At 50.6% G+C, this 22574-nt stretch overlaps 1 protein-coding gene across 7 annotated transcripts in view; it reads right to left on the reverse strand.

Moving 5' to 3' along the window:
• tespa1 (thymocyte expressed, positive selection associated 1) overlaps positions 1–22574 on the reverse strand; it is a 146994-nt gene that overhangs the window by 55166 nt on the left and 69254 nt on the right. The window lies entirely within an intron of this gene.

Here is a 22574-nt window from a genome sequence, read left to right on the forward strand (position 1 = left end):
AATTAAATTGCTCATGACTTCAAAGCTTGGCAACAGTTACTGTCATGTTCTCAGGGAATCAGCTGTAAGAGATAAATCAAATAGTCAGCAGACTTAATAAAGACAAATATTTTGATGAATGTCATTCAGATCTTTGAAGACGTAAGAGGATTTTTGACAGCAGTTGGTAGATGTTTTGGATATGGATTTTCAAAAAGGCTTTCAATAAAGTACCACAGAATAAAATTGCAGAAAAATGAAAACAGAAGGGAAAGTGACAACGTGGGGGCAGCAGGGTAGCATGGTGGTTAGCATAAATGCTTCACAGCTCCAGGGTCCCAGGTTCGATTCCCGGCTGGGTCACTGTCTGTGTGGAGTCTGCACGTCCTCCCCCTGTGTGCGTGGGTTTCCTCCGGGTGCTCCGGTTTCCTCCCACAGTCCAAAGATGTGCGGGTTAGGTGGATTGGCCATGCTGAATTGCCCGTAGTGTCCTAATAGAAGTAAGGTTAAGGGGGGGGTTGTTGGGTTACGGGTATAGGGTAGATACGTGGGTTTGAGTAGGGTGATCATGGCTCGGCACAACATTGAGGGCCGAAGGGCCTGTTCTGTGCTGTACTGTTCTAAAAAAAAAAAATTTCTAAATTTGGCTAAGAATCTGAAAGCAGAGAATAATGGTTATAGGGAGGGGTTATAATCAGGTTAGTATCCACATCAAGGTTTTCTGAGATGAATATTAATGACCTGGACTCGGGCATAATTTGAAAGTCTGCAGATAGTGTGAGCTTTGGGAATGTGTGAAGAAAATGTTATGATTTTAATATTTTTGAGGATATCGAGTTCGTGTGTACAATTGGTGTGAGAGTGTGAGAGGGCAGGCAAGTGAATTTTATCAATCGTTGCTCTCAATTCCACAAAAAAAGTGTAAAGGCAAACACTTCAAATGGTTATGGCCAAGTTGTATGTTCTACAGGCAAATGCAACATGGGTTGAAATCTGCACAGGTGATAGTTAAAGGTTTATATTTCAGTTCTGCCCTTTAAAAGGGAACTAAAACATCAGAAGTAAACTTGAAAAAGGTTATTAAGTTTTCATAGAATTTACAGTGCTGAAGGAGGCCATTCAGCCCTTCAAGTCTGCACCGGCCCTTGGGAAGAGGACCCTACCCAAGCCCACATCTCCACCCTATCCCCACCTAACCTTTTTGGATACAAAGGGCAATTTAGCACAGCGAATTCACCTAACGTATACATCTTTGGACTGGTAGGAAACCAGAGCTCCCGGAGGAAACCCACGCAGACACGGGGAGAACGTGTAGACTCCGCAGTGACCCAAGCTGGGAATCAAACCCGGGTCCCTGGCACTGTGAAGCAACAGTGCTAACCACTGTGCTACCGTGCTGCCCTGCTTTGACTCAAGAGTGGGGGCAATCGCAAACATGAAAGATTTTTATATTTTGAAGACAGTTAAGTTCAGAGAGATGTTGCAAACAATCCCTTTCATCTTTAAAACTATATTTAAAGAAGGATGGATCTGTGAGTGGGGGAGTGACCATGCTAGATCCTGGAGTGTGCTCTGTCTGGGTCTGAGTTGTGAAAAGAGGCAAAATGAAATGAAGCAGTCTTTAGCCACCCAGAAGAGTGCCTGTTGTCTTCAGACAGGAGGGGTGGGATTCTCTGTTTCAGAGACTAAGTGTTGACGACGGGATTCGACGACACTAAATTGGCGCTGGTCCCGAAGCAATTCATCATCTTGTACGCCACTCCACTACAGTGTTCTGGAAACACACGGCTTTTCAGTACAGTGTTCAGGAAACACACGGCTCCATCACGACACTGTTCAGGAAACACACGGCTCCATCACGACACTGTTCAGGAAACACACGGCTCCGTCACTACTGTGTTCAGGGATCATACGGCTCCGTCAGCACAGTATTCAGGAAACACGCGGCCACTTCACGACAGTGTTCTGGAAACACACGGCTCTGTCACTACATTGTTCAGGAAACATGCTGCTCCGTCACTACATTGTTCAGGAAACAGATGGCTGTGTCACTACAGTGTTCAGGAAACACACTGCTCCGACAACACAGTGTTCAGGAAACACACGGCTCCATCTCTGCAGTGTTCAGGAAACACACGGCTGCATCACTACAGTATTCAGGAAACACGCGGTTCATTCACTGCAGTGTTCAAGAAACACGCGGCTCCATCACTACAGTGTTCAGGACACACACTGCTCCATCACTACAGTGTTCAGGACACACACGGCTCTTTCACTACAGTGTTCAGGACACACACGGCTCCGTCAACACAGTATTCAGGAATCGCACGGGTTTCTCAATAGCGAGTTCAGGAAACACACAGCTCTGTCACGACAGTATTCATAAAACACACGGCTCCGTCACTGCAGTATTCAGGGAACACGCGGCTACTTCATGACAGTGTTCAGGAAACACACAACTCTGTCACTACAGTGTTCAGGAAACACACGGCTCTGTCACTACAGTCTCCAGGAACACACAGCTTCATCACTACAGTGTGCAGGCAACACACGGCTCCGTCACTACAGTGTTCAGGCAACACATGGCTCCGTCACTACAGTGTTCAGGAAACATGCGGCTCCATCACTACAGTGTTCAGGAAACACGCGGCTCCGTCACTACAGTGTTCAGGAAACACGCGGCTCCATCACTACAGTGTTCAGGCAACACACGGCTCCGTCACTACAGTGTTCAGGAAACACGCGGCTCCATCACTACAGTGTTCAGGAAACACGCGGCTCCGTCACTACAGTGTTCAGGAAACACAGGGCTACTTCACGCCAGTGTTCAGGCAACACACGGCTCCGTCACTACAGTGTTCAGGCAACACAAGTCTCCGTCACTGTGGTAGTATGACTAGAGGTACTACGGTACCTGGGAATGAAAGCTACTATTGGCGGAGAAGGCTCGCTGCTCATTGGGCCAAGTGTTTGCCTTTTCATTGGTCGAGACGTAAGGTTGCTCCGCCCAAGGAGGCGGGGTATAAGAACCCGTGTTCCCAGCAGCCATCCTTCTCTCTGTACTCGAGTTGCTGGGGAAACATCTTGTTGATTAAAGCCTTCAATTCGGACTACTCCTTCGTTTCTGTGTTCATTACTCGCGCATCAATTTAATCTACAAGTTTTTAAAGGATGGAGCTCCGCATCAAGCCTGAGTGTCTACGACTCAGCTCCCACGCAGCGAATGCAGCAGCCACGTTCAAGCACTGGCTGGCTTGTTTTAACAGCTACCTCAGTACGGCGGAAAGCGTACCAACGAGGGAGCAGAAGCTACACATCCTCCACTCGTGCGTCGGCACCGCCATCTGGATTGGATTGGATTGGATTTGTTTATTGTCACGTGTACCGAGGTACAGTGAAAAGTATTTTTCTGCAAGCAGCTCAACAGATCATTCAGTACATGGAAGAAAAGGGAATTAAACAAAATTCAAGAAAATACAAGAAAATACATGAGAATACATGAGAATACATTATAGGGCAACACAAGATATACAATGTAACTACATAAGCATTGGCATTGGTTGAAGCATACAGGGTGTAGTGTTAATGAGGTCAGTCAATAAGAGGGTCATTTAGGAGTCTGGTGACAGTGGGGAAGAAGCTGTTTTTGAGTCTGTTCGTGCGTGTTCTCAGACTTCTGAATCTCCTGCCCGATGGAAAAAGTTGGAAAAGTGAATAAGGCAGGTGGGAGGGATCCTTGATTATGCTGTCCGCTTTCCCCAGGCAGCGGGAGGTGTAGATGGAGTCCATGGATGGGAGGCAGGTTCGTGTGATGGACTGGGCGGTATTCACAACTCTCTGAAGTTCCTTGCGGTCCTGGGCCGAGCAGTTGCCATACCAAGCTGTGATGCAGCCTGATAGGATGCTTTCTATGATGCATCTGTAAAAGTTGGTAAGGGTTAATGTGCACATGCCGAATTTCCTTAGTTTCCTGAGGAAGTATAGGCGCTGTTGTGATTTCTTGGTGATAGCGTCATTGTGGGTGGACCAGGACAGATTTTTGGTGATGTGCACCCCTAGGAATTTGAAACTGCTAACCATCTCCACCTCGTCCCCGTTGATGCTGACAGGGGTGTGTACAGTACTTTGCTTCCTGAAGTCGATGACCAGCTCTTTAGTTTTGCTGCATTGAGGGAGAGATTGTTGTCGTTACACCACTCCACTAGGTTCTCTATCTCCCTCCTGTATTCGGACTCGTCATTATTCGAGATCCGGCCCACTATGGTCGTATCGTCAGCAAACTTGGAGATGGAGTTGGAACCAAGTTTTTCCACGCAGTCGTGTGTGTACAGGGAGTAGAGTAGGGGGCTAGGTACGCAGCCTTGCGGGGCACCGGTATTGAGGACTATTGTGGAGGAGGTGTTGGTGTTCATTGTTACTGATTGTGGTCTGTTGGTCAGAAAGTCAAGGATCCAGTTGCAGAGTGGAGAGCCAAGTCCTAGGTTTTGGAGCTTTGATATGAGCTTGGCTGGGATTATGGTGTTGAAGGCGGAGCTGTAGTCAATAAATAGGAGTCTGATGTAGGAGTCCTTGTTTTCGAGATGCTCTTGGGGTGAGTGTAGGGCCAGGAAAATGGCGTCTGATGTGGACCGGTTGCGACGGTATGCAAATTGAAGTGGGTCAAGGCGTTCCGGGAATATGGCGGTGATGCGCTTCATGATCAGCCTCTCGAAGCACTTCATTACAACTGACGTCAGGGCCAGCGGGCGGTAGTCATTGGGGCATGTTGTCTGGTTCTTCTTTGGTACCGGTATGATGGTGGTCTTCTTGAAGCAGGTGGGGACCTTGGAGTGGAGTAGGGTTAGGTTAAAGATGTCTGTGAATACCTCTGCCAGCTGGTATGCGTATGCTCACGACCAGGAATCCCGTCCGGGCCCGTCGCCTTCCGTGGGTTCACTTTCAGGAAGGTCGATCTGACTTTGGAAACTGTGATGGTGGGTATGGGTGAATTATGGGCTGCTGGAGCACTCGACAGCGGATTGTTGGTTACTTGCTCAAACCGAGCATAGAATTCATTAAATTCATCGGGGAGGGGTGCACTGCTGCCAGAGATACTGCTCGGCTTTGCTTTGTAGCCCGTTATGTTGTTTAGTCCTTGCCACAACCGCCGAGAGTCTGTCTGTGACTCTAGCTTAGTTTGATATTCTCTCTTGGCATCTCGGATGGCTTTGCGGAGGTCGTACCTGGATTTCTTGTATAGGACAGGTCATCTGCCTTGAACGCCTGAGATCTGTCCTTCAGTAGGGAGTCAATCTCGCGGTTGAGCCATGGTTTCCGGTTGGGGAACGTACGTACTGCTTTCTTTGGCACGCAGTCGTCCACACATTTGCTGATGAAGTCTGTGACGGTGGTGGCATACTCATTTAAGTTAGCCGCTGAGTTCTTAAATATGGACCAGTCCACTGTCTCTAAGCAGTCACGTAAGAGCTCTTCTGTCTCCTCGGACCAGCACTGCACAACCTTCTTAGCTGGATTCTCCCGCTTGAGTTTCTGCTTGTAAGCCGGGTGAAGGAGCACAGTCTTATGGTCTGATTTCCCAAAGTGCGGTCGGGGGATGGAACGGTAGGCGCCCTTGATTTTTGAGTAGCAGCGGGCAAGAGTGTTGTCGCCCCTGGTGGGACAGGAGATGTGCTGGTGGAATTTTGGCAGTACACTTTTGAGGTTGGCTTTGTTGAAGTCTCTGGCCACAATGAACAAGGCCTCCGGGTGTTCTGTTTCATAGATGTTTATGACTGTGTACAGTTCATCCAGCGTCTTCCTCACTTCTGCCTGGGGTGGGATGTAGACTGCTGTGATAATGGCTGAAGTGAACTCACATGGAAGATAGTATGGGCGGCACTTTATGGTCACGTATTCCAGGTCTGGGGAGCAGTAGGTCGCCAGGGTCACCACATCCAAGCACCAGGAGGAGTTGATGAGGAGGCAAACCCCTCCACCCTTCGCTTTGCCTGAAGATGCCGTGTGGTCCGCCCGGTGAATAGAGAACCCTTCAGGTTTGTATGTCACAGTCTGGTGAGGCGGGGGTGAGCCATGTCTCTGTGAAACAGAGCACACAGCAGTCTCTTACTTCCCTCTGAGAGGTAAGTCTGGCGTTAAGTTCATCCAGCTTGTTTTCAATCGCTTGGACGTTTGCCAGGAGTATGCTGGGGAGAGGGGTCTTGAAACCGCGTTGCTTCAGTCTAACCTGCAGACCGCTGCGTTTCCCTCGCTTTATCTACACGCTCATCGAGGACACGACCGACTACGAAGCAGCCACGGAACTGCTCAAAGGACACTTCATCCGGCCGGTAAATCAAGTTTACGCTCGGCACTTACTGGCTACGAGGCAGCAGATCCCTGGTGAGTCGTTGGACGATTTTTACCGTGCCCTCCTTGTACTGGGGAGGAACTGCGGCTGCCCGCAAGTGTCGGCTAATGAGCACACTGAACTCCTCATCCGAGACGCTTTTGTTGTGGGCTTGCAGTCCCCACAGATCCGCCAGAGACTATTAGAAAGGGAAACCTTGAGCCTCACGGAGACACGGGCCCTCACGAACTCTCGAGATGTTGCGAACAGAAACGCCCACTCATACGCCCCCGACCGCGCGCCGGCTGCCTGGGCAGCGTGGAATTCAGCCTCCCTCTCCCCCACGGACTCGGAATCACCCCAGGCCTGCGCCGCAAGACGCCCTGAAAAACCCGCTGGGCCCCGTTGTGTGATGAGAATGTTCCTAACTATGTGTGGTATGTGGAAGCATATTTACAAGACTATGTACATAAACACTAAGCTATTTACATCGGAAGGTGTCTAGTGCAGATGGACAGTATGCAACAAAAGAGTAACTAGAGCAACATTATGTACAAACCAGTGAGTTGATTAAACAAAGCAACAAAACAATTCAGAGAGTGCATGAATTCAGAAAGTTCATAAATTTAGTCTCTGAGGTGGGCGACAAATTCTGGTTGACGGCCTCAAGGATGGGTCAAGAACCACCTGTTCTGGAACGGGCTGGACTGCGTCAGGATGGCAGAGCGACAGGGAACTCTGCAAAGTCCATGAAGGGGTCATCGTGATGGCGAGGCAGGACCGTGGCGAGCACGGAATGAGTCACAGTGCACGCCTATTTCGGCGCAGAAGAGAGCCGTCCGGTAGACGAACCGGGAATGAACTTGTCTGAGCACCACAGCGGTGGTGGACCAGCCATCATTTGGAAGCTGGACACAGACGTTGCAATCGGGAGCCAGAGCAGGGAGATCAGTGGCACGGGAGTCGTAGGTCGATTTGTGCTGGGCCCCGAGTCAGCTGCATCCAGCGAAGGACCGGAACATAGTCCAGGTCCGGGACATGGATGGACGGCACCGTCGTCTGCAGCAAGCGATTCATGAGTAGTTGAGATGGTAACAGACCGGTGGACAAGGGGGTGGAGCGGTAGGCCAGCAAGGCAAGGTAAAAATCAGAACCACCATCGGCCGCCTGGCACAGGAGCCGTTTGACGATGTGAACTCTCTTCTCTACTTTACCATTGGATTGGGGGCAAAGGGGACTGGACGTGACATGTGCAAAATTGTACCGCCTGGCAAAGTTGGACCACTTCTGACTGGCGAAACAGGGGCCATTGTCGGACATGACCGTGAGCGGGATGCCGTGTCGAGCAAAGGTTTCCTTACATGCACGACTGACTGCAGCTGAGGTGAGGTCGTGCAACCTTACCACCTCCGGGTAATTCGAGAAGTAGTCCACAATGGGGACATAGTCCTGGCCAAGCGCATGGAACAGGTCGATGCCCACCTTGGTCCAGGGCGACGTGACCAGCTCATGGGGTTGTAAGGTTTCCCGTGGTTTCGCAGGCTGGAATCGCTGACATGTTGGGCAGTTGAGCATGGCATTAGCTATGTCCTCGTTAATCCCAGACCATTACACTGCCTCACCGGCCCGTCGGCGGCACTTCTCCACTCCCAGGTGTCCCTCATGGAGCTGCTCGACGACAAGCTGGCGCATGCTATGCAGGATGACAATACGGTCCAGCTTGAGAAGAATCCCGTCTACTACAGCCAAATCATCTCTGACATTATAGAATTGAGGGCATTGGCCCTTGAGCCACCCGTCTGTTAGGTGGCGCATGACACGCTGGAGCAGGGGGTCGTCGGCCGTCTCTCGACGAATTTGGACGAGGCGTTCATCCGTGGCGGGCAGATTGGAGGCAGCGAATGCCACATAGGCATCAACCTGGCAAACAAATCCTTCTGGGTCACATGGTGTGGTGACAGACCGGGAGAGGGCATCAGCGACGTTGAGCTCCTTGCCCGGGGTGGATACGAGCTCGAAGTCATAACGCCTGAGCTTGAGGAGAATGCGCTGCAGGTGAGGCGTCATGTCGTTAAGGTCTTTTTGAATGAAGCGGTCTGTGGTCTGTTTCGACTGTGAACTTTGGGACTCCGGTAAGAAGGCCCAGGCACTCTTTTTCAATTTGTGCATAGCGCTGTTCGGTGGGCGTCATCGCACGTGATGCGTATGCAACGGGAACATCACGCATCATCACGCTGAAGGAGCACTGCTCCAATGCCGGATTGACAGGCATCCATAGAAATTTTAGTTTCTTTGGCCGGGTCAAAAAATGCCGTGGTCAGCTTTGCCCTGAGTTCCCGCCATTCGTGTTCGTGGGCAGGGAGCCGTTGGAACTCTGTCGTCTTCTTGACCAGGTTCCTGAGAGCTGTGGTGTGAGAGGCGAGGTTAGGGATGAATTTCCCTAGAAAGTTGACCATGCCCAGGAAGCGGAGGACCGGCTTCTTGTCCTCCGGTACCTTCATAGCCTTAATGGCAGCTACCTTGTCAGCACCCGGCTGCACGCCAAACTGTGAGATGTGGTCTCCGAGGAACTTAATTTCTGTTTGACCAAAGGAGCATTTGGCCCTGTTGAGGCGGAGGCGGTGCTCATGGATCCATCAGAAGACGCGTTGGAGGCGATCAATGTGCTCCTGCGGGGTGGTGGACCAGATGATTATGTCGTTCACATAGACGCGAACCCCTTCAATACCTTCCATCATCTGTTCCATAATCCTGTGGAACACTTCCGATGCAGAGATGATGCCAAACGGCATCTGTTGTCACAATACGGGGCAGCACGGTAGCATGGTGGTTAGCATAAATGCTTCACAGCTCCAGGGTCCCAGGTTCGATTCCGGCTTGGGTCACTGTCTGTGCGAAGTCTGCACGTCCTCCCCGTGTGTGCGTGGGTTTCCTCCGGGTGCTCCGGTTTCCTCCCACAGTCCAAAGATGTGCGGGTTAGGTGGATTGGCCATGCTAAATTGCCCTTAGTGTCAAAGTAAGGTTAATGGGGGGGGGGGGGGGGGGGGGGGGGGGGGGGGGGGGTTACTGGTATAGGGTGGATACGTTAGGCTTGAGTAGGGTGATCATTGCTCGGCACAACATCGAGGGCCGAAGGGCCTGTTCTGTGCTGTACTGTTCTATGTTTTATATAATACCGGCCAAAGTGGGTGTTAAAAGTGCAGAGCTTCCTGCTGGATGCGTCGAGTTGGATCTGCCAGAACCCCTTAGATGCGTCTAGCTTGGTAAAGAACTTGGCGAGAGCCATCTAGAACATAGAACATAGAACAGTACAGCACAGAACAGGCCCTTCAGCCCTCAATGTTGTGCCGAGCCATGATCACCCTACTCAAACCCACATATCCACCCTATACCCGTAACCCAACAACCCCCCCTTAACCTTACTTTTTTATTAGGGCACTACGGGCAATTTAGCATGGCCAATCCACCTAACCCGCACATCTTTGGACTGTGGGAGGAAACTGGAGCACCCGGAGGAAACCCACGCACACAGGGGGAGGACGTGCAGACTCCACACAGACAGTGACCCAGCCGGGAATCGAACCTGGGACCCTGGAGCTGTGAAGCATTTATGCTAACCACCATGCTACCCTGCTCACAGGTGAGTTCTTCGCGCTTTGGAATGGGATAGTGCTCTCTCATAATTTTGCGGTTAAAGTTCTTGGGATCAATACATATACGCAATTCGCCGGAAGGCTTTTTCACGCATACCATGGAGCTGACCCAGTCAGTCGGTTCTGTAACTTTTCAAATTACTCCTTGGTCCTGGAGGTCCTGCAGCTGTTGCTTGAGGCGGTCCTTGAGGGGTGCTGGGACCCTGCGAGGTGCGTGCACCACAGGCATGGCATTTGGTTTCAACAAGATCTTGTAGGTGTACGGGAGTGTGCCCATGCCCTCGAAAACACTGTGATATCGGTTAATGATGGCGTCCAGCTGCGTCCTAAAGTCAGTGTTGGAGCCACCGAAGCTGGCCACTTCCTGACATAAAATAGAACATTGAGTTGCATGCAGGGAAAAATTGGACAATGTCAGAGAGGCAAGCAGGTTGTAGAACCTCTCTGTGGATTCTGTCTGTGAAGAAACCAGACAGCATAGAAACTAACAAGCTGCGCATATTAATTGAGTGATTCCCGGTGATTCCCGGGCACAATGGACACAATTAAGAATAACAAAGGCCAAGCTAGACTCTTCGGCGCCAGCAGGAGTCCCGGACAATAAGATACAAACAGCCCCAAGAACCGCCCAGTGATCGAGGAACAGCCCCGTTGTTGGGGAAATTCAAATCAATCGATTGGGAAGAGACCCAATCGATTGCAAGTTTATAGAGAGTCAGCCCAGATGGGCGCGAAACCCAAAACAGTATAAGACAGAGACCCCGACCCCAGCTCGCTCTCTTAGCCGGCCCTCCCAGCAGAACACCTTTGTAGCAGCTCTCCAGGACCGTGAACGTGAGAAGGAGAGGCCTGGCCAATTGCTACACCGACAAGTATGTGTCATATAAAGCACGCTGCGAGAGTAGACACTCCTGACCCCTTTAGTCCACACCTACTGGAAGCCTGCGGATCCAGGACAAAACAAGAGGCCATTGTTCCCTGATCTGGCAGTTCCCTTATTCCAGATAAGTATTGGCCTAGTAGTGGTAGGAACAGTTTAGTCTTAGTATTATATGCATGAGTAGCAAATAACTGTGTAATAATAAATGTGTCTTGTTTGAACTTACTAACTGGTGTATTGAGTCATTGATCTGAACTTGAACTTGAACTTCGTGGCGGTATCATAAAGATACCTGGTGACTCTAGAGCTTAGGAATAAAACAGAGCCAATTGAGTGTAAAGCACACTCACCCAGAACGAGCAACAGTGTCCTGAGATGCAGACACGTCAGCGGGTGACAGGGAGTGAACCCTTTGGACAAGGTTCAGGAGTTTGCATACTTGCACACCAAGCAGGGAGGCTTTGGAGGATCCCACTATTTCAAATGGCAGGTTAGCTTTTAGTGACCGGTGCGCCACTTCAAGTTGGCACAAGCCACTGGCAGCAATGGCATTACCATTATAGTCCAATAGCTGGCAAGCTGATGGTAGGTTGGTTGGCATGACACGGAGGCTTTCGAGGTTGGCTGAAGCGCCGGTGTCCAGGCGGAATCGGATTCGGGATCGGTTGACCATGAGGGTGGCACACCACTCGTCGTCCGGATCAATGCTGAATATCGGGAGAGGCTGGACTTTTGTCTTCGGGGCATCCTGTGTTTGGTAATGATACCGACCCAAAATGGAGCTTTAGGGTCCTCGGTGTCAAGGTCAGGCATCAGGTCAGAATCGGAGTCAGTGACCGTGGGCTGGATGGCGCGGACATCCCTGTGTGGCTGGTTGGAGCGACGAGAGGTAGTAGGTTGAGCAGACCTGCATAAAGCAGCATAGTGGCCAGGTTTGCCACATTGTAGGCAGCGTCGGGATTTTGCAGGACATTGCCGCTTTAAGTGGATGGAGCCATAATTGCCGCACGTCGTGACGTAGTGCGCGCCCGTGCAGTGCGATTTTTGGGGTCACTGTCCCCTCATTCAGTGCGCGCATGCGCGGGAGGCCGTGAAAAGCGCGTGAAATGGCCGCCCTCATCCAGGCTGAGGCCCTGGAGTTGCTTGATTGCTTGGACCCGTTCTGCCTCGTGGGGATCTTGCCGCGCCGTTTCAGCCGCTTGAATGTGCGAGTATCGGTTAGTGGCGTGTTCCTGCAGAACGCAGGTCTCGATGGCAATCGCAAGGGAGAGTTGTTTAACCTTGAGGAGCTGCTGGCGTAGGGGGTCCGACTGAACACCGAAAACGATCTGGTCGCGTATCATGGAGTCGGAGGTGGACCCGTAATTACAGGACTGCGCAAGGATGGTGGGTGAGAAAGGATTGGAAAAGGTTCATCCTTACCCTGCAAATGCTGTTGGAAGACATAGTGCTCAAACCTTTCATTTACCTCGATGTCACAGTGACTGACAAATTTGAAGAGGACCGTCTTGAATTTTGATTTGTCTTCACCTTCAGCAAAAGTGAGAGAGTTGAAGATATGAATGGCGTGGTCCCCGACCGTGGAGAGGAAGAGAGCGATCTTCCTGGCATCTGAAGCAGCTTCCAGGTCTGTGGCTTCGAGGTAAAGCTGAAATCGTTGTTTAAAGATTTTCCAGTTGGCACCGAGGTAGCCGGTGATGCAGAGCGGCGGTGAGGGGCGGACGCTGTCCATTTTGCAGGACGGCTGATTGCTGGTCGAAGGCAGGTCACTTGAAGATAGGTCTATTAAACTCTAACATCACGTACTGGTACCATGATGTGTTGGGTACTCTGGATCTGTGGACATTGCGTTTACCTTAGCAGTGACAGACAGGCTACCAACACTTGTAATAGTACAACTCTATTATATTAAGCTAGGAACTGTTGAACATACTTTCACTTTGGGTCGACACTATGCTAGATTAACTGAAGACCTATGCCTATCCTGACCAGTCTAAACTGTTAGCACATGGTAAAGATCTGTGCTACAAGCTGTGAGCACTGTCTGTCTCAGAGGCTGCATCCGCAATGAACGGGAAAGCTAGTGTCCTCTGGCTTTATAGTGAGCGTGCCCTAACTGGTGATTGGCTGCTGTGTTGTGTGTGGATTGGTCTTGCAGTGTGTCAGTCAGTGTGTGTCTGCACCATTATATACTGATGTGTATATTATGACACTGCTGTCACCCACAATGTCCACCATTGCAGATACACTCACCTCGGTTGGGCACACAAGTGATGAGGCTTCGGGCTCACTTACTGGTGCGCACCACACAGCCGGTCCGGTACAGCAGATGGAGGTAGGAATAGCTGAGGGTCTGGACGGTCAGAGGGCAGCCCAGGCCCAGCACACAGCTGCCGCCCAGACAGTTCCCGGGTCCCTGGACTTACTAGACCCACCCACAGACCTGATGTTTTTGGAAACCCTGGGAGTGGACAACGGGATGATGGCTGTCTTCTAGCATCTGGAGGAGTCCATCCGCATCCAGGAGCAGGGACTGGTGCCGGTCATGGCTGCCACCCAGGCCGACACTGCACGGGTGGCGTCCGCGGTGGAGGCAATGGGGAAAACGGTTTCGGCCATGGGTCACGTTCTGCAAGGCGTGGGGCATGATGTGCACACGCCATCCGTGGTCAGGACAGGGCTGCTCTCTCACAGGCAGACATGTGCCAGAGCCAGCTGGACATTGTCACCTTGCTCCGGGGTCTGGTCCAGTCTCAGCAGGCCATGGCCCAGTCTCAGCAGGCCATCACTGAGAGCCTTGGCCACGTGCTGGGTGGCGTAGCAGAATCGCAGCGGGAGGTTGCGCAATGCCTCACAGGGATGGCGCACTCCCTGAGCTCCATCACTGGGAACGTTCAGACCCTGGTTGATTCCACAGCGGGCCTCCAGGGCTGGCAGCACCAGGTGTCGGTGCCACGGTGCATGTCTTCGCGGGCACCACATCCCATAGAGAGGCCTGAGGGCCACGGGGCTCCCCATGGGAGGAGGAGGTTCTAGTAGCCGTCCCGGTTACTCCAGCAAGGGAGGTCCCGGAACACTTGGACACCCCCCGTTCCGTCCCTGGTGCATCTGGTGAACAGCGGGCAGAGCAGGGTGGCACCATGCTATCCTACACGCCCGTCGAGCAGCCTGGCCCATCCAAGCTGGGTCGCCCCAGGAAACGCACACCAAAGTGGACCAATGTCGCAGGGTCTCAGCAGTCCGCCTCCACTCCTACTGTACTGTCTGGGGAGAAACCAAGACGTAGTGGTAGGGCCCGTAAGGCCAAGAAGCTAGACACTTAGTAAGTTGGCACGGGTGCAGGGCACAGTTTAGTTGTGGGGGCTAGGGCACTTGTATTTGAATGTCACGATTAAATTCACTGTAACACCAAACCTAGTTGCCTCTGTGCTATGTCCGGTGCCTGAGGGGTCGTGATAGGGACTGAGTGATGCTTGGGGTCGCAGTTCCTTGAAATGGTGAGGCCGGGTGTGTGTTCTCCATCCCCACCCCCAACACCCCGTCGCTCTCTGCACACCGACGCCAGATGCCCCACATGGCCATGTGGTGGGTTGTCCATGACACATACAGGGACCACCGAGGTGGAGGGTGTAGCTGTGGCCATGAGTCAGACATTGTCTAGCAATCCGGAGCTCACAGATCATCGCAGAGCGGGTTGTCATCATTCAACATGGCTTGGATCACACCCGCTGACACAAGCAACTGTGTTAAAACATTCCCGATGTGCCGCAGGTGTAAGGTGCTGTGAAAGTGGCGGTGTGGGCAGTAGGCATGTGCGATGGTGTGGGAAGTGGGGGGTGCTGGGTGGTGCAGTTGTGCGTAATCCGTGGTGCAAGTGCCTTGCTCAGCGATGCCCTCCCCCTAGTTTGTGAAACGCACGGCGATCAACGCGTAGTGTGCTCGCTCTCCTAGCCGGTGTTGTCGTGCGGCCTCCTGGCCATATCCCACCCCCAGGTCGTGTCTGTGCAACCCCCCCCCCCCCCCCCCCCCCCCCCCCCCATCCTCCTCCTCCTCATGTTCAGAGACATCACCCTCATCGGCCTCCCCCATGCATCTTCCTCCAGGACCTCGCCCCTCTGCTGGGGAATGTTGTGCAAGACGCAGCAGACCACAACTATGTGCCCGACCCTGTCGCGGTTGTCATAATATCCACTCATGTATATCATGAGAAGCAGACAGGCAGTGATTGACACACAGGATAACCAATGAACACACACGACACAGAACAACCAATCACCAGACAGGACAACACCACTATAAAGCCCACAGGGCATTAAGGCTCTCTCTCACAGGACACAGCTAGGGAGATAGTCACAGTGGACAGGCCAATGAACATCATCACCATGTGATAGAGAGCTAGTCTGGTCAAGCCAGTAGGAGGTTATCAGTTTGGTTAATAGAGTGTCAACCCATAGCAGATTATGTACAGCAATCAACAGGTTCAATAAAACAGTGTTGGACCATCTCCTGTGTCGGAAGCCTGTTTTCGTTTTACTGCATCCAGTTGTAGTAAGAACATAAGAACATAAGAACTAGGAGCAGGAGTAGGCCATCTGGCCCCTCGAGCCTGCTCCGCCATTCAATTAGATCATGGCTGATCTTTTGTGGACTCAGTTGGGGGCAGCAGGGTAGCATGGTGGTTAGCATAAATGCTTCACAGCTCCAGGGTCCCAGGTTCGATTCCCGGCTGGGTCACTGTCTGTGTGGAGTCTGCACGTCCTCCCCCTGTGTGCGTGGGTTTCCTCCGGGTGCTCCGGTTTCCTCCCACAGTCCAAAGATGTGCGGGTTAGGTGGATTGGCCATGCTAAATTGCCCGTAGTGTCCTAATAAAAGTAAGGTTAAGGGGGGGTTGTTGGGTTACGGGTATAGGGTGGATACGTGGGTTTGAGTAGGGTGATCATGGCTCGGCACAACATTGAGGGCCGAAGGGCCTGTTCTGTGCTGTACTGTTCTATGTTCTAAGCTCCACTTTCCGGCCCGAAATCCCTTTATTCTTCAAAAAACTATCTATCTTTACCTTAAAAACATGTAATGAAGGAGCCTCAACTGCTTCACTGGGCAAGGAATTCCATAGATTCACAACCCTTTGGGTGAAGAAGTTCCTCCTAAACTCAGTCCTAAATCTACTTCCCCTTATTTTGCGGTTATGCCCCCTAGTTCTGCTGTCACCCGCCAGTGGAAACAACCTGCCCGCATCTATCCTATCTAATCCCTTCATAATTTTAAATGTTTCTATAAGATCCCCCCTCATCCTTCTAAATTCCAACGAGTACAGTCCCAGTCTACTCAACCTCTCCTCATAATCCAACCCCTTCAGCTCTGGGATTAACCTAGTGAATCTCCTCTGCACACCCTCCAGCGCCAGTACGTCCTTTCTCAAGTAAGGAGACCAAAACTGAACACAATACTCCAGGTGTGGCCGCACTAACACCTTATACAATTGCAACATAACCTCCCTAGTCTTAAACTCCATCCCTCTAGCAATGAAGGACAAAATTCCATTTGCCTTCTTAATCACCTGTTGCACTTGTAAACCAACCGTCTGTGACTCATGCACTAGCACACCCAAGTCTCTCTGAACAGCGGCATGCTTTACTATTTTATCGTTTAAATAATAATCCCGTTTGCTGTTATTCCTACCAAAATGGATAACCTCACATTTGTCAACATTGTATTCCATCTGCCAGACCCGAGCCCATTCACTTAACCTATCCAAATCCCTCTGCAGACTTCCAGTATCCTCTGCACTTTTCGCTTTACCACTCATCTTAGTGTCATCTGCAAACTTGGACACATTGCCCTTGGTCCCCAACTCCAAATCATCAATGTAAATTGTGAACAATTGTGGGCCCAACACGGATCCCTGAGGGACACCACTAGCTACTGATTGCCAACCAGAGAAACACCCATTAATCCCCACTCTTTGCTTTCTATTAATTAACCAATCCTCTATCCATGCTACTACTTTACCCTTAATGCCATGCATCTTTATCTTATGCAGCAACCTTTTGTGTGGCACCTTGTCAAAGGCTTTCTGGAAATCCAGATATACCACATCCATAGGCTCCCCGTTATCTACTGTTGATGTTAAACCAGCACAAATAACACATGGTACCAGAGAACTATTAACTCTAACGAACCTACCTCGAGTGAATCTGCAACGACCAGCACGCAGCCATCCAGCGGCATGGAAAAGTTCCAACCTCTTCCGCAACTCCGGACCTCCGGCAACCTCGGCACCAACTGAAAAGTCTTCAAACAGACGTTCCTACTGTATATCGAGGCCTCCGACCTCGAGGCAGCATCAGATGCCCGAAAGATCGTGCTGTTCCTGTCGTCTGCGGGGGATCATGACGTCCACGTCTATAACTCGCTCACGTTTGTCAATAGCGAAGACAAGACGAAGTTCAAGACGGTTCTGCTGAAATTCGGCAACCACTGCGACATTGAGGTGAATGAGAGCTTTGAACGGTACATCTTCCAACAAAGGCTTCAGGGTAATGATGAACCTTTTCAGTCCTTCTTGACTCATCTCTGCATCCTAGCGCAGTCATGTAATTATGACTCGACGGCTGATTCCATGATCCGGGATCAGATCGTCTTCGGGGTCCAGTCCGATTCCCTGCGGGAGCAGCTCCTCAAAATCAAACAGTTGACACCCCTACGCATGCGCGCCACGACCGGTTGGACAACGAGGCCGAAGACCCCGATGCGCATGTGCGAACGTTGGCCGACCACACTGCGCATGCGCGATGGTGCACAGAACGCGCAGACGTCAGCGTCATGACGTGTCCAAATTGTGGCTCTGCCCATTTAAATCGGCAATGTCCAGCCAAAGGAAGGCGATGTCTACAGTCTGGAAAGCCTGAGCATTACGCGGCCTTATGCAAGTCCGCTCCACCGACCAACAGCCAGCGATCCCAGCTGCAGCGCAGACGTGTCCGCTGCGTACAACAAGGCATGTAGGAGTCAGATCCCGACTGCCCAACGGACCCCGATGCTGACTGCCTCGAGTCTCCATACCGGGTGGGCATAATCACCACGCGCGAGCTGGCCTCCACCGTGCCTGCAAACCGCCTTTCAATCCTCATTGTGGATCCTGACGATGAGTGATGTGCTGTCGTCATGGTTAACCAGTCTCGCATCCGATTTAAATTGGACACTGGCGCATCTGCAAACCTCACATAACAGTTGGACCTCGACAGCATCTGAGACCAACCTAGCATTCTTCCACCAGCCTCCAGCTCCTTGACTACAATGGCAATGCCATAGCTGCCAGTGGATCGTGTCATCTAGGTGTATCTCACAAGGCAATCAAAGCGACGTTACGATTCGAGATTGTCCGGCCTGACAAGGCATCCCTGCTCAGTGCTCACGCATGCAAACTCCTAAATCTGGTCCAGCGCGTCCATACCATGTCCTCGTCACCGGCGACTGCCTCACCCAATGTAAATCTCCAGGCTGAGATAGATGACATTCTCACGTAATACCACAACGTGTTTGATGGAATGGGCACGCTCCCATATCGTTACAAGATATTACTCAAACCGAATACCATCCCAGTCATCCATGCACCACGCCGGGTGCCGGCTCCTCTCAAGGATTGTCCAAAAATGCAGCTACGAGAGCTCCAAGACCAGGTATCATCTCAAAGTTCACGGAACCGACAGACTTGGTCAGGAAGCCCTCTGGTGAACTCAGCATTTGCATTGATCCCAAAGACCTGAATCGCAACATCGTGCACGAACACTACCCAATCCCAAAGCGTGAAGAGTTAACCTATGAGATGGCTCATGCCAAATTCTTTACCAAGCTGGATGCCTCCTGTGGGTTCTGGCAGATACAGCTGGACGAGTCCAGTCGGAATCTGTGCACGTTTAACACTCCGTTGGGCAGGTATTGCTACAACCCCATGCCTTTTGGTATCATATCAGCTTCCGAAGTATTTCATCGCATAATGGAGCAAATGATGGAGGGCATCGAGGGGGTGCGAGTCTATGTGGACGACGTAATCATCTGGTCCACGATGCCCGAGGATCACATCGCTCGCCTCAGACAAGTTTTCCAGCGGATTCATGAAAACGGCCTCCAGCTCAACAGGGCCAAATGCTCATTTGGTAGGTCCGCTATCAAGTTTCTGGGTGACCACATTTCACAGCAGGGTGTGCAACCTGATGCTGACAAGGTGCTGGCAATAAATGCCATGAAGACCCCAGAGGACAAAAGGCGGTCCTCCGTTTCCTCGCGATGGTGAATTTTCTCGGGAAATTCATTCCCAACATGGCATCCCACACCACAGCCCTCCGGCATCTCGTAAAAAAGTCGACAGTATTCCAGTGGCTTCCCGCACATCAAGCGGAGTGGCTTGAGCTGAAGGCGAAGCTCACCACGGCCCCAGTACTGGCATTCTTTGACCCAACCAAGGATACCAAGATATCCACAGACGCAAGCCAGGACGGCATTGGGGCAGTGCTCCTCCAGCGAGACGACTCCTCGTCCTGGGCTCCAGTGGAATACCCCTCCATGGACCGAACAACGGTATGCCCAGATCGAAGAGGGGTGCTTGGGTCTCCAGACAGGAATAGTCAAGTTTCATGACTACGTATACGGCCTGCCAAAGTTCACGGTGGAAACAGACCACAGGCCTTTAGTCCACATAATCCAAAAGGATTTAAATGACATCACACCTCGGCTGCAGCGAATTCTTCTTCGTCTCTGCCGATATGACTTCAAACTCATCTACACACCGGGTAAGGAGCTGATCGTCGCGGATGCCCTACCCCGATCCGTCACCACGCCGTGTGAACAGGGCGACTTCATTTGCCACATTGAAGCACAGGTGCAGTTGTGTGCCAGCAACCTCCCAGCCACTGATGAACGAGTTATACAAATATGCAAAGAAACTGCCAAAGATCCCCTACTGCAGCGCGTGATGAAGCACCTCGCCCATGGCTGGCAAAAGGGGCAGTGCCCCCAGTTCTTCAACGTTCGTTAAGGACGTGTGATGTTGTACGAAGTAAATAATGGCATGATGGGAAAACTGGTCAACTGCTGGGTACAATGTAAGAAAAACTGACTTTGCATGACCTAAAGCCTGAATAAGATCAGAGAAGGTCAAGCTGTTCCGAAATGCCTGGGCTCTGTAAATTCTGATAAGACTAACTCGTCATAACACAAAGCAGTCTAAATACGACAAGATAGGGTCAGAACAAGTCACCTCCGATTCTGAAACATACGATCAAAAGACAAGATAATGGTATGAGACATAGAGTCCTGAAAGGTCAGCAAGGTGACGCCTGTTTTATGATATTGCTTATGTTTGTAATTCTGATCGAATTCCTGACCAAGCTGTAGTCACGTAATCCTGATTCTGATAATGTATAAATACTGAGCTGATTCTCTGTGAAAGCGCAGACTTGAGTAGGAATCAGCAGAGACACTCTCTGCTCTCCGACCTCAACTTTCAGCCATAAACTGCAGTCTGTTTGAAAATAAAATCTTGTTATGTTTTCTTAACGAGCGTTGTTGAATCTTTCTACCACAGTCCAGAAGCGGGAAAAATATTGACTTCTACATTTGGCGCTGCGAAGCAAAAACCAATACCCTGAAGTGAATTCCATGGGGGACTGAAGAAGTGATTGAGCCACGACCCGGATGGAAGAGACCGTCGCCGGCATAAGGTATGATTCACCTTGGTCTCCCTCTCTCTCTCGGATCTGTGGTGCGACCCCTCGTCCCTGACAGAGGAAACTAACAGGTGACGGTTCTCGAATCTAAATTTGACTGTGAGTAGAGTGTTTAGGGTCAGGGACCCGATTGTGATTAGCCTCAGGTCAGGGACTCCTTGATCTCGTGTTCAATCTGGATCAGGTTTATACAGGCTTAACTTTGGGTCTGGGACCCTGTGAATAAGTTTGTGTCAGGGACCCTGTGAATAAGTTTGTGTCAGGGACCCTATCAATAAGTTTGGGTCAGGGGCCCTGTGACTAAGTTTGGGTCAGGGGCCCTGTCAATAAGTTTGGGTCAGGGGCCCTGTGATTAAGTTCGAGTCTGGGACCCTGTGAATAAGTTCGAGTCAGGGACCCTATCAATAAGTTTGGGTCAGGGACCCTGTGAATAAGTTTGGGTCAGGGACCCTGTGAATAAGTTCGAGTCTGGGACCCTGTGAATAAGTTCGAGTCAGGGACCCTGTGAATAAGTTTGGGTCAGGGGCCCTGTCAATAAGTTTGGGTCAGGGACCCTATCAATAAGTTTGGGTCAGGGACCCTGTCAATAAGTTTGGGTCAGGGACCCTGTGAATAAGTTTGGGTCAGGGGCCCTGTGATTAAGTTTGGGTCAGGGGCCCTGTCAATAAGTTTGGGTCAGGGGCCCTGTCAATAAGTTTGGGTCAGGGGCCCTGTGACTAAGTTTAGGTCAGGGGCCCTGTGATTAAGTTTGGGTCAGGGACCCTGCAATTTGATTTGGTACCAGGGATTTTTTTTGGGATCATTTTTGTTGCCAGGGGCACATTTTACTGACATTATGGGACAGAGTTTAGACAAAACCGGGGGCAATTCCCCTCTATTTTTTATGTGTTCCGAAAACCCTTCTCAAGAACGTAATTTCCGGAGATTATCTGCAGCGCTGAACAATAAATTGGGTAACAGCTTTTGGCCACTAGGGGGAACTTGGAACTACGATAATTGCATTGTTGCTGAAAAAATTATTTGGCAGAGAAACGCCGGCTTCAAATGGAAATCTTTAATTTCACAGTGGAAAAAAGTCCACTAAACGCCACGAACAATCACTATTAATGAGTTGGAGAGATAACGCCCGCAGAAAAGGGTTTGATGAGTGTGTGGACGGTAAAGTAAAAATTGGGAGACTTTAAAATTGGAATGTGAACTTTGGGATATAAAGCATAAACAACACAGCGAAAAAAAAAACTCCAACCAATAGGCACATAGGGCTAGCCCATAAGATTAAATGAAAGGAGGATCCTCCCAGTTGCTCTGGCATGCCGATGTTTCCCTATTCAGGCGATACGGAAGAGGAGGAGGAGTTGACCCCTAGACCTTCCTTATGTACCGCACTCCCCGCTCCGTCAGTGCAACCGCCCCAAGTATAGCCTCCCCCTTGTGATGTTTTGCAAGATATTTTTTTAACTGTCACGGGAGAACAGCCCTAGCCACTTTACCTCCTTGCTGCCAGGCTCATACACACAGAGAACTGTCATCGTCCATTCTCCATACATTATAAACCACCCTTCTCTACGGAGGACATGATCATTTACTAAAAGGTGTTGATTAAAAGACCCACAAGGAGGGAATTGTGGAAGGGAAATTAATGAGTTACCAATTTAGAAGCATGCTGGGAATATTGACTATATTTTAACACTGCTTTTGAGCAAAATTTAGTAGGTCAGATAATGTAAACTAAATACTGCTTGGTATGTTGTACTTGCCTTATTATGATAAAAGTGGTTCTTCTGAAGGACAACAAAATGCGTGCTCGAATTGTTTTTAAACCAAGGGTAAAACATTCATATTTCCTCTTGCAAATGTTCCAAAGCTTTATCTCTTCAAAGTTGTTTAGTTCACACTATATCAGTTTAAAACAAAGAAAGTGCCTTCCACAGTGCCTTTAGAATAAAAGTAATTGAATATGAATAAGTTTTAGATTACGTGAAAAGACGTAAATGGCATCACGCCAAGTTCTC

Source organism: Scyliorhinus canicula, chromosome 19 (assembly GCF_902713615.1).
Source record: "Scyliorhinus canicula chromosome 19, sScyCan1.1, whole genome shotgun sequence".
Taxonomy (NCBI): domain Eukaryota; kingdom Metazoa; phylum Chordata; class Chondrichthyes; order Carcharhiniformes; family Scyliorhinidae; genus Scyliorhinus; species Scyliorhinus canicula.